Below are 11,213 nucleotides of genomic sequence, written 5' to 3' on the forward strand. Positions count from 1 at the left end.
TTCCCTCGTACAGACCTTTGATAATTCTTTTATTGTCTGACAATGACACAATGACATGTCCAGTTGTTTCCAGCTCCATTTACAGTACCACCTGTCAACAAAACTGTATCAAATTAATTGAGCTATTATTTTTGTCTTTAAGTTGAACCTGAAGAAGGGAAAAAGGAGCATCTTCCAGAAGGCTTATGTCCCAGCAGAGACAGAACAGCCCAAATGAGTTCCAGGAGGGCCTCCTGGAAGATCTCCAAGGGCCCAGTGGCTCAGGAAACAGCAAAGAATTCCACATCTGTTAAATCCAAGGCATCTCCTTCTGCAGAGTGTGCTCAGACTGAAAAACAGAGCAAACAGAGTCTCCAAGCCAAAACTCCCCCCATGCAGAGTCTTCATTCAAGAAGACCTGAAGAGGAAAGAGAAGATACTTCTGCCATCAAAGACCCAACAGTGGGGCACGAGGCAAGCAGGAGAACCAGCACTGACTGCCCATCTGCAATGTCCAGGCAGAGGGAGGCAGACGACACCAAATCCATCTCAAGTGCCAAAGAACCAGTAGCATGCCAGCACCAAACACCGAGGTCTAGAAGGCCTGGATCTTCCCAGAAGACCATCAAAGCCAGCTACGAAAAAGCCAAGGAGACTTGCAGGAGCTTAAGTGCCAAAGAATCCTTAGGATCATTAGAGCCAGATGTGAAAGCAAAATGGAAGCTCTTTCTGGAGAAGAGAAACAGCTTGACCCTTGCTAACAGCAAAAGTAAATCTGCCAGGGCAGATCAACTTACCAGCAGTGAAGAGGTATTGGAGGAGGCTGTTTCATGTATCCTTTGTGGCAGGTTGAAGGCTGTTTTTATGGTGTAGCAGGGGGCTGAGTGGGCAGGATATTAGCAGTATATTAGCAGTTTCTAGAAGGCACATAGAGGGATGGATTTGGGCTTCACCGTACAGCGCAGTGACACATTCTATAGACAGCCTTTCCCATGTCTTTTAAAAATTTTTTTCCATCCCCCTTTCATTGATAAGGTTCCTGTAGCTAGGCGGAGTCCCAGCTGAGGAAGGCAGAACAATGTGGTATCAGGACCCCGTCCAGGGCCCAACACCAGCATCCTTTTCCAATTTCCCCCCCTCTTTACCAGTCCTAGTTGTCCCATGCAATTACAATGCCTACAGAAGCTGCTGAGGGAGACTTAAGGACAGACCCTGGTCCCAGGGATTAGTCATAGCTCAAAGACCTATGGAAAAGTGGAAATGCCAGGAGTTTGCTGCAGTTAGGGAACATGGACTGACAGAGGTTTCTTCTTGTTCGTGTTTTCAGGAACGGCGAGCTCTGTGCGAGACAGCATTAATTATGGGACAGAAAAGACTCGGTGACGGTACTAAAATGCTAAAAACCTCCTTGAACTCTGCATCTCTTTCTGATTACAACCAGCTGGGTTTTAACCTGAGGTCAAATATCTTCCAAGGTGAGGGGACACACATACCTATGCCTGACCTTCAAAGCTGTTTCCATCTACACTTTGCCTGGACTCAGGGCAGCCACACTGCTTTGGGCAGAGATCTGACTGTGGGTGACCTTCACTTTCCCCTCTTATTCCTTCTATCCACAGACACTGCTTTTCCAGGCTGTAGTGCTTGAGGAAATTCATTCTAGAACCTCCATTTTGACATATTCTATCCCTTTCTTTTTTCTTCTTTCAATCTTTTTTTTCCCAAGGTGTGAAAAATGAAGGTGTATCATGACCCCTGCCCCTCCATGTTCAGAGCTGTCCAAATGGCCACCATTTGCTATTCAGTGTCCCCTGTCATCTCCAGTCTGAACTTACCTCCAGTTCCAATACTGACATTATTTCTCTTCAAGACCTTTAGAGATGTAGGGCTCTGAAATGTCTTCCCCAAACCTCTGCTTCCATGGTCCCCAGGGATCCTCCGTATAAACAAACATTTGGAACTAAGCATTCATCCCATTCTTGTTACCATCATGTCCAAGAAACTCTGAAATAATTGTCTCTGACTCCAGTTTCTCATGTACCAGCATGAGACATTCCTTTTCCTTGTACAGTACGTTCCATGCCAAGACCTTGCTGGGTATTGAAGACTGCATTGTCCTGGGTTTGTGCAGTCACACAGAAAGGAAGGACATCTTTCCCCAGGGAGCTCAAAATGAATATTATCAAGGAAAGGGTACAATAAAAAGGAAGATGAAGAGGAAAGGATGAGAGATTAAAATAAAGCCCCCTCAAATGGTTGAAAGTCAAGAGGGGATAAAAAGAGATGTCACAGTTGGGAACTATTTGTAAGTATGGTGGCAGAAAAGGAGCTCAAGAGGGCCTGGAGTGGTAAAATGGTGCTTTTTGTGGAGCTGTGCTGCTGAATAGGGAGTTACTCATGTGAATTCAAGGAGATAAGTGGGCACTTGAATAAAGAAAGGGCACTGGGATACAAATAAAGACCATGCCTTACAGCACCCTCTGTGGTGTCTCATACTTGAGGATGAAAAGCAGATAAATTGGCAAACACAGGCTCCCTCCTGGGTGATAATGAAGCTGTTATTCAGCACCTAGCCACACACCTAATCAAAGGTGTTGCAGTCAACATATGCCTTTTCTTGAGCCCTTGAAACTGCTGGTGTTGTTCCCCTGCTTCAATTCCAGGACTGCAGTAGGGTGATTTCTGTGTACAGTTCCTTATTTGGTGTTCCTTGCAGGTGGCCCACTGGAGACCCGGAGCTTGATGAAAGATTCCTACACCCCTGATATAATTCAGAAGGCAGTCCGGGATCCCAAGACTTGGCATGGAAGAAGGACTGATGAGCTAGGTATGGCTTCTGCCAGGAAAAATACATTGCTGAATTCCTGAGATGGGTGCTGCTTCTGCTGAGGACAGTTGGATGGGTTTGGGCAGGGGTGTTGGGAGGCCTAGAAATTGTCATTTTCACAAGAGAGGAGCTCTACAGCTAGAAAAATCCTTGAGGAATAATAGCATTAGAAGGGAGGCTGTAACTGAACTATAATTTGCCTTCTTTACAGGGAAATGGCATCAGAAAAATGCCCTAAATCTTAACCTGCAGAAAGCATTGGAAGACAAATACGGGAAGAAAAAAGGCAAGCCTTAGAAGATGAAGGTTGAGGGATCTTTTTCTCAGCCATCTAATAAACCTTCCTAAGCTTGGACCCATTGTTTGCTACAGATTTGTTGCTGGTGCTCTCTTCCCCTCTCAGTTACAATGTCTTGGGGGAGAGCAATTCAAGATAAATCTGAATGTGAATACAAAAAAATCATGTCATTAGTCACTGGTGAGGTGGGTCTGATTAGCATGTAAGGCACACACACTTGGCGGAGAGATCTGGTGGTGAGAGGAGGCCGTATAAAAATTCATCTGCTCAGCACATAACGTGGAGCAGGACCTGTGAGTGGTGTAAGAGGGCGATAGTGGAGGGGGTTGCTTGTGCATGTGCATGTGTGTGCATGTGCAAAATCATGTTTGCCAGAAGATTCGTGATACTTCGACAGCTGCCCCAGGAGTCCTGAGAGAAGTACAGAGGATTCACTGGGAATGAACCAGGGTTGCCCAAGGACCTGAATGCTGCCTACCTCTCCCCACACTGAAGGCTGTGAAACTCCCATGCAGGGAAGCTTCAGAGCTGTAGGTACATAGCAGCTAGACAAACCAAGCAAAGAACCAACTCCCCATTGGTGCTTCCAAGGTGAATTCAGGCTCTCTTGCCAGAAAGGCATGAAACTGTGTCCACTCAATAACCTGGGCACAACTCCGTATGATTGGCACCAGATGCCTACATGGCGTAGAAAAGGAGGGTTCTCTGCCCGCCACTCTGGTTTTGTTATGTGTGTTTTCCATGTGGTTATATCTGCCACATGAACGATTTCACGGAAAGCTCTTACCCTTCCAGGGAGCAGCAGTAGGGTGCAAAACCAAACAGAAGCTCACCTGAGAAGAAGGAGGCGTCAGGATATTCACTAAAGCCCACACTATTTGCAGGCCAAGCCAATGCAAAAAAACCCCATCTTAGCCCACTTAAAGGGAACAGGAAAGCTGCCAGAAGCCCCAGAACTTCTCTAGTCTACACATCACCCCGCAGTGTGAATGGACCCTTACTGCAGCTCTCACAGGCCGTGCTCTCCCCATCAGCCCTTTCCCTAACTCCAGTGTCTCTCAGAGGGGAGCACGTGTCCACCATACAGTCTGCATAATCTGAAGTTCAGAGAGTGTATCTGGATCATAACCAATGACCACCCAACAGCTTGAATGATGCAGGACAGGCAGGGTCTTTGGGGCTTCCTGGTGTGTTTTTCTCAGTATTTAAGGGCTGCTATTGCAGGATCCTGCCTTCCAGCTCTGAAGTGTAGCGGTTTGATACAGCAATCATAAAGTACTGGCTGGGAATAGCGATGCCCTGATCTTTCCCGTTTTGTTCTGTTTTACAAGATCGATGCTGGTTTGGGGCAGAATTAGGATTGTTACCTCATTTGCTGGGGATTAGATAACAATATGCTGACTTCATAAAAGTAGTGAAGGGGGTTAAAATGTAATTAATGATAATCAAGTGATAATCATTTTCTACCAGCAATAATTAACCATTTGGAATTCAGATGTTTCCAGGCATGTGTTCAAGTGTTTCAAATTAAGGAGACTGGCCAAATGGCAGCTTGTAGAAGCCTCCCTGTGGGTTTTTCTCGTACATCAGTACCAAGTGGCTCGTGTCTGAGCACACACCACTTTAGCTTCAGCTAAACAGCGCAGCTCTGTAGGAACACCGTGTTCTCTGTGTTGCATCCAGCACTGATGACCAACATGACTCCAGGTACGTAATAAATGCTGTCCTCTGAGACTGCAGCAGGTCCTAATCCAGAAAACATGGAGCTGAACAGAAATCTACTGACATTGTTAGGAGTACTGGAAGCAGGCAGTTTGGGGTACAGTTACCTAATACACACACAAGACATAACGTGGGCTGAACCAGCATACAGATTTACAGATCTATTTCTAATATCTATCAGGTATATCTATTAAATATACCTATTAGTTAGTACCTATTAGAAATAGACATGAGGGCAGGCAGACACAGACAGCAGAATTATGTTACAGCTTGGAGCAAATGCCCTTTGCTACCCACAAAAGCTGATGAGGAGACTAGATGAGAAGGGAAACAGACTGAAAGGTCTTATTGGTACACCACTACACTCTGACACAAACTGTGTTGTTTGCCTCATGCAGTGAAGAGAAGTCACTTTGTACACTTTTTAAAAATCAAAATGTTTATAAATGCTTACTTAAATAGTACAAAATAGTTGGTATTGTACAATGCACTCAAATGGGTGACAGCTGTACGATGCCAAATGAACATACATGTGGCAATCCCCCTTGGTCTTCTTTGACAAATGCTACAGCTCAGCCAGGGGCAAACGCTTTCTGATGGGTGACACACTGAAAGCTGCAGAGATAACTGAGATGATAGCTTTCAATGAGACAGCGCAGCTACTGGGAGCAATCAATACCTGAAGTTTCTGAGTGCTGAACAGACTAATCTAGCCGGAACCTTGGGAAGGAGCATTATCCTGTGTGGCATTCTGTGTTGACTGGAGTGCTTTGGGTACCCCAATATGCGTATTTAAAGCCAGCTTTGAAATCTCTAAGTAGCACATCAGATGCAGTTAGACAAGAACAGTGCTCCCTGCAGCTGAAATCTAGCTTCTGCCCATTCCTCTGCTCTCAGCCGTTCATTCTTTCTTGCTTGTCTGTGCTGGTGCTGACACTTAACTGCCCACACTCTGAATGGACCCAACTTGATAAACTATCAGAAAATCAATACAGAAGAAAAAAGCAAAGTTAACAGGTTGGCAAATTAAAATTTTCTAAACAAAGGACCTTGTTTCAGGCCAGGGAATGAGTGATGAGGTATGCAGATGCTGGGGGAGAGGAGTGGAAACGGAGGGGAGGGGGAAATGGCTTTTCACTGCCGTTTTATGCAGTGAGAAATGAGGTCTCCACTATCTTGTCCCACTGAATTTTGCAACATCGGTAGCCTGTATTTAAGTGATTTTACAAGGTCTGGTCGTTGGGTGGCAGCTCTGAGCCACTGTTTCAATCTGGCAGGGCAGGCGTTGGGAAAAAGTTCTTCTCTGGTTTAGCTAAACCATTTGCCAAAACAGCTATTAAGAATGGTTTCAGTCACCTATAAACAGTTAATATACTTGAAAAATAGAAGATCATACCATAGCAATTTGAAATAGAAGAGACCAATTGCGTCAAAGCTTCTGCAGTGCCTTCTAGTTTTTCTTGCAGTAATGGGTATTTCCCAGTTTAGGCTTATACATCCCTGCAGTTGAGGCACAGATCATTTTGCAGGATATCAATTTTAATAAATATTTTATGTTCTCCAGACAATCTTTTTTTTTTATTTTCGTGTAACCCTCTGACTTCTGCCTATCTCATGCTATCCTGAATGATTTCAACCTTTGGTATCTCCGCTGCAAATAATTTTGAATGGGTCATTAAAGAAATGGTAACAACTGTAAGAATAGGAGACAGTCACTGCAAGAACTCTTATCAGAGTCTTCAGCCTGCTATTAAGTTCAATCCTTTATGCTATAAAGCTTGAACTGCAATAAAACTTAAATTCAGAGCTATATTTATCCTGAGGTAAGCCCAGTATTCCTAAAAGAATGGAGTGTTTACTGCTGATCGTGCCTATAATGGGATAAAAGAGGAATCCAGCGCTGCTTGAAGTGGCTACAGATCAGAGCAAAGAGGGAGCAAGTGAATTGACTTCAGCAGATTTCACTCTCGGGCACCGGGATTGAAATACAATTGTGTATGAAGTTTAAAAATATTTAAAACACTTATCCATCAAGAGAGAATGGTGTTTTAAGGGCCAGGAATTACCTGTGGTGTTTCCCTTGATAGTGGTAGAGTGAAGGAGCCATGGAGCAAGAAAACTGGAAAAAAACAAAAACAAAAAAACAACCAAATGGTATCTTCCTCAGGTTTCTTTGGGTTGGCTTTTTTTTTGCCACAGACTCCTCTCTGAGGATGTGAAATGTTGAGGGGGCAGCTCAGGACTGTGGACATAACCAAGGCTTCGTGGGCTGAAGCTTCTAAGAGCAGTGACCCACCATCAGATGTGAGATTGCTGCACTTGGAAACAGTAAGAAAGGTTTAGAACCAACCTCTCCTTACAGATGGACATTGGACTCTCTTGGCTCTGGACGAAAGAGGGGAATGGGCTACATTACCAAGAAGCTTTCAGATTGTATTGCTGATTTTAGTAAACAGGCCTGCCAGTGTTTATGCTGACTTGCTGTTTTATCAGTTTTAAATAAAACTTCTCTTAAGCCCTTGGATTCATTACTCTTGAGCAGGAAAACTGATTATCCAAACTTATTATGTGCCCAAGCAAAATAAATTTATTTTCCTATAATCTGAGAGGCTTCAACTGAAACTGATTACCTATTTTTAGAAAGGAACCCTAGCTAAATATGTCTTCTTCCCCTGTCAATCACACCTAACAGGGGAATGTGAAGCAAACCTATCTAAATGCAGGTACATGGGAATTATGGACTGCCCATTTTACCAAAGATATTAAAATAACTAAGGAAGGGGTAGGATTGCTTGGTATCTTTCACTATGTCAGACTAGTAGCTGGAGAGGAGAGGTAGCGTTTGTGGAAAGAAAACAGGATTATAATTATGTCATTTTTCAAAAGTTTCTCTTGGTTATCTAAGACCCCTACAACTCCAGCAGGCTTTTCTGAATCTCAAAGCTGGCTACTTTCCTTTCCACATCATCTTTCTTTACTATCCTGAAGATCTGAATGACCTCAATATTCTGTGCATTGTCTTCCTTGCCACTGATGGATACCCCATCATGTGCAGGCTATCTGATAATTTTAATGGATTTACAAAACTTATATACTTGGTGTGCTGGGTTGACCTTCATTGGCCACCAGATGCCCACCAAGCTGCCCTATCACTCCCTGTCCTCAGCTGGATAGGGGGAGAAAAATATGATGAAAGACTCCTGGGTCAAGATAAGGACAGGGAGAACACTCACCAGTTGCTGTCACAGCCCAAACAGACTCAACTTCGAGAAATTAATTTAATTTATTTCCAATTAAATCAGAGTAGGATAATGAGAAATAAGAACAAATCTTAAGCCACCGTCTCCCTACCTCTTCCTTCTTCCCAGGCTCAGCTTCACTCCTGATTTCTCTACCTCCTCCCTCTGAGCAGAACAGGGGGATGGGGAATGGGGGTTTTGGTAAGTTCATCACACATTGTCTCTGGCACTCCTTCCTCCTCACACTCTTCCCTTGCTCCAGCATGGGGTCTCCCTTGGGAGACAGTCCTTCATGAACATCTCCAGCATGAGTCCTTCCCACAGGCTGCAGTTCTTCACAAACTGCTCCAGCGTGGGTCCCTTCCACAGGCTGCAGTCCTTCAGGAACAGACTGCTCCAGCATGGGTGCCCCACAGGGTCACAAGTCCTGCCAGAAAACCTGCTCCAGTGTGGGCTTCTCTCTTGACAGGGTCACAGGCATGGACTCTGCACGAGGTGACAGCTTCCTTCAGGGCACTTCCACCTACTCCACCATGGAGTCCTCCATGGGCTGCAGGTGGAGATCTGCTTCACCATTACCCTACATGGCTGCAAGGGGCACAGCTGCCTCACCATGGTCTTCACCACGGGCTGCAGGGGAATCTTTGCTTCAGTACCTGGAGCACATCCTCCCCTCCTTCTTTACTGGCCTTGGTGTCTGCAGGGCTGTTTCTCTCACATCTTCTCACTCACCTCTCCCAGATGCTGTTGCACAGCAGTTTTTACCCCTTCTTAAATACAATCACAGAGGTGCTACCAATGTCACTGATGGGTTCAGCTTTGGTCAGCAGTGGGTCTGTTCTGGAACTGGCTCTGTTGGATGTGGAGGAAACTTCTGGCATCTCACAGAAGACACCCTTGTAGCCTCCCTGCTGCCAAAACCTTGCCATGTAAACCCAACACACTTTGGGATCATTCTGACTCATCTGCATCTTCTTACTGGGTTTTAGGTTAGGAATAGGGTAGTAATGGCCCATAATGGAGGAAAACTGTTATGGTGCTGCCAGGATTAAGTATGACTACGTTGTTCTCCAGCACAGGTTCTTTTGGGAAAAAAAAAATATTCCTTTTCAATAAATATGTGAGGACATTTTTGTGGTTTATGAAGGTCCATGGAGACCTAAAGGGTTTTCAGATGTATCCTGGTGCAATTCAGAAGAAGATGTTCATGCTTGACCTGAAACTGGGACAATGACATCAGTTTTCCCAGGACAAAACTCATGGCAAGCATGATCACTGGGGGGCTGGGGCTTCTGTGAGTCACAAGGTAACTCCCCAGCAGTGACAAGTGGCGGATGGGTGGAGTCACTGGTTGGTGGGAGTAACAGGCTCTCTGTGGTGATGTACTCCAAGGGGCAGTGCTGAGGAGATGTGATACAGCTAAGAGCCTTTGGAGATTTCTGCTCTTCTCTTCTGACATCTGTGCCTTTCCCACCAGCTTGTGCGGCTGGTGAGACTTCTTTCTCATCGTCGAGGTACAGCATAATTTCTTTCTGATCTGGGAGCAGGAGGGGCTGTGGAGGACCTTCTCCTGGCTGTCCTTGCCTGTGTGGAGGCTGGTGACAGTCTTCCTTTGGGAGGGTCACATACTGAAGGGAAACTGATTTCTCACGGACTTCCACCGGGTCTACTTCCAAGGTCTGATGCATATTAGGTTGGGAGGACATCATTGAGCTGTACAAGTACGGGCCATTGAAAGCAAAGCCAGTCGGGGAAGTGGTACTTGCATGAGCAGCACTCTTATGTGGAGGCCTGGCAAACAGGCAGGACGCACCAGCAGGCTGGTTCAACGGGCAGACAAGTGTGGACAATGAAAGTGAGGCTTCATGTGGCACTCCAGAAATCTGAGAGAAGTTTTGTGAAGCCAGTCTAGCATGGGAAACCTGCACCGTCTTTGCCTCAGCTCCATGGAACTCTGCTGGACTCTTAGTCATCCTGTTCAGGTGAAAAAAACACAGGACTTAGCTGCTATTGACATCTCTCTAACTGACAACTGTCTAAGGTCATAACTGCATATAAACAGGAGATGCTCTGAGGGGGTACACTGTCTTCCAGGAAACCAGAAGGAACCTTTGGCCACATCTCTACTACCTTCCTTAAAAGATGCAGGCCTCAGCCTTTTCTGTGCCACAGCAAGAGATCAACTGTCTGCCGCCATCTTTTCTCAATGCCAAGATATGCAAGCACAAATCAGCTTTTGAGAAAAGCTGTTTTTGCTGTAAATAAAACAGGGCTGGGGACTGTTCTTTGGCCCTCTGATAAAATGGCATAGACTGACTGTGTCCATACTGTACAGCCATGGCAGTCTTCTGGGTCTCCCACAGTGCCTCAGCAGTCTAAAATACATCTCAGGTTTTGTGCCTGTTTTTTTTCAGTTCAAAGTGCATGACATAATGTGACCGCTGTTACAGCTGTATTTGCAGTGTGAAACAGGATGTGTGTTGCCTGGCCTGGGTGCAAAACCTGCTAGAATACTGTTGATAGCGGACACTCAACAGAGCCTAACCTGGTACAGTCACGTCCATGTTGCCCACTGCGAATGGTTGCTCCCCTGTGTTAGCTCCCAAACTGTGCCAGGCTGCTTATCTTGGAGAGCACTAGTTGGCACAGGTCAAACCATGGCAGGGAGAGTGCTGACAACAAAGCAGTGCAAGCAGCTACAAGGTAGTGCTTGATACTACGTCTTGGCCCTGATTTATTTAGCAGTATAGACTCAGGCAATGTGACTGCTAGCATCAGTGTTTATGCAGCTCTCAAGCTTTCAGAGACACTTTGCAGTTACTTTTGCAAAATAAAGGGCCCCTGCCTCTTAAAAGCACTGAATGTGAAGCTAGACAAAGGGAGAAGATGAAGATTTTAAAGAAGTAACAAATATAATCCATCTTTCCTTCACATGACTTTCAAAAGTGTATGTTAAAAAGAGCCAACCCTCTCTTCTAAGAGGCAGGTAATTATCATGAAGCCCAAGAGTCAGTTTCATAGAATCATAGAATGGTTTGGGTTGGAAAGGCGCTTAAAGATCATGGAGTTCCAATCCCCCTGCCATGAGCAGGGACACCCTCCACTAGACCAGGTTGCTCAAAGCCTCATCCAGCCTGGCCTTGAACAC

This window comes from Pterocles gutturalis, unplaced genomic scaffold, assembly GCF_000699245.1.
Source record: "Pterocles gutturalis isolate BGI_N339 unplaced genomic scaffold, ASM69924v1 scaffold23692, whole genome shotgun sequence".
In the NCBI taxonomy this organism is placed as follows: Eukaryota; Metazoa; Chordata; class Aves; order Pterocliformes; family Pteroclidae; genus Pterocles; species Pterocles gutturalis.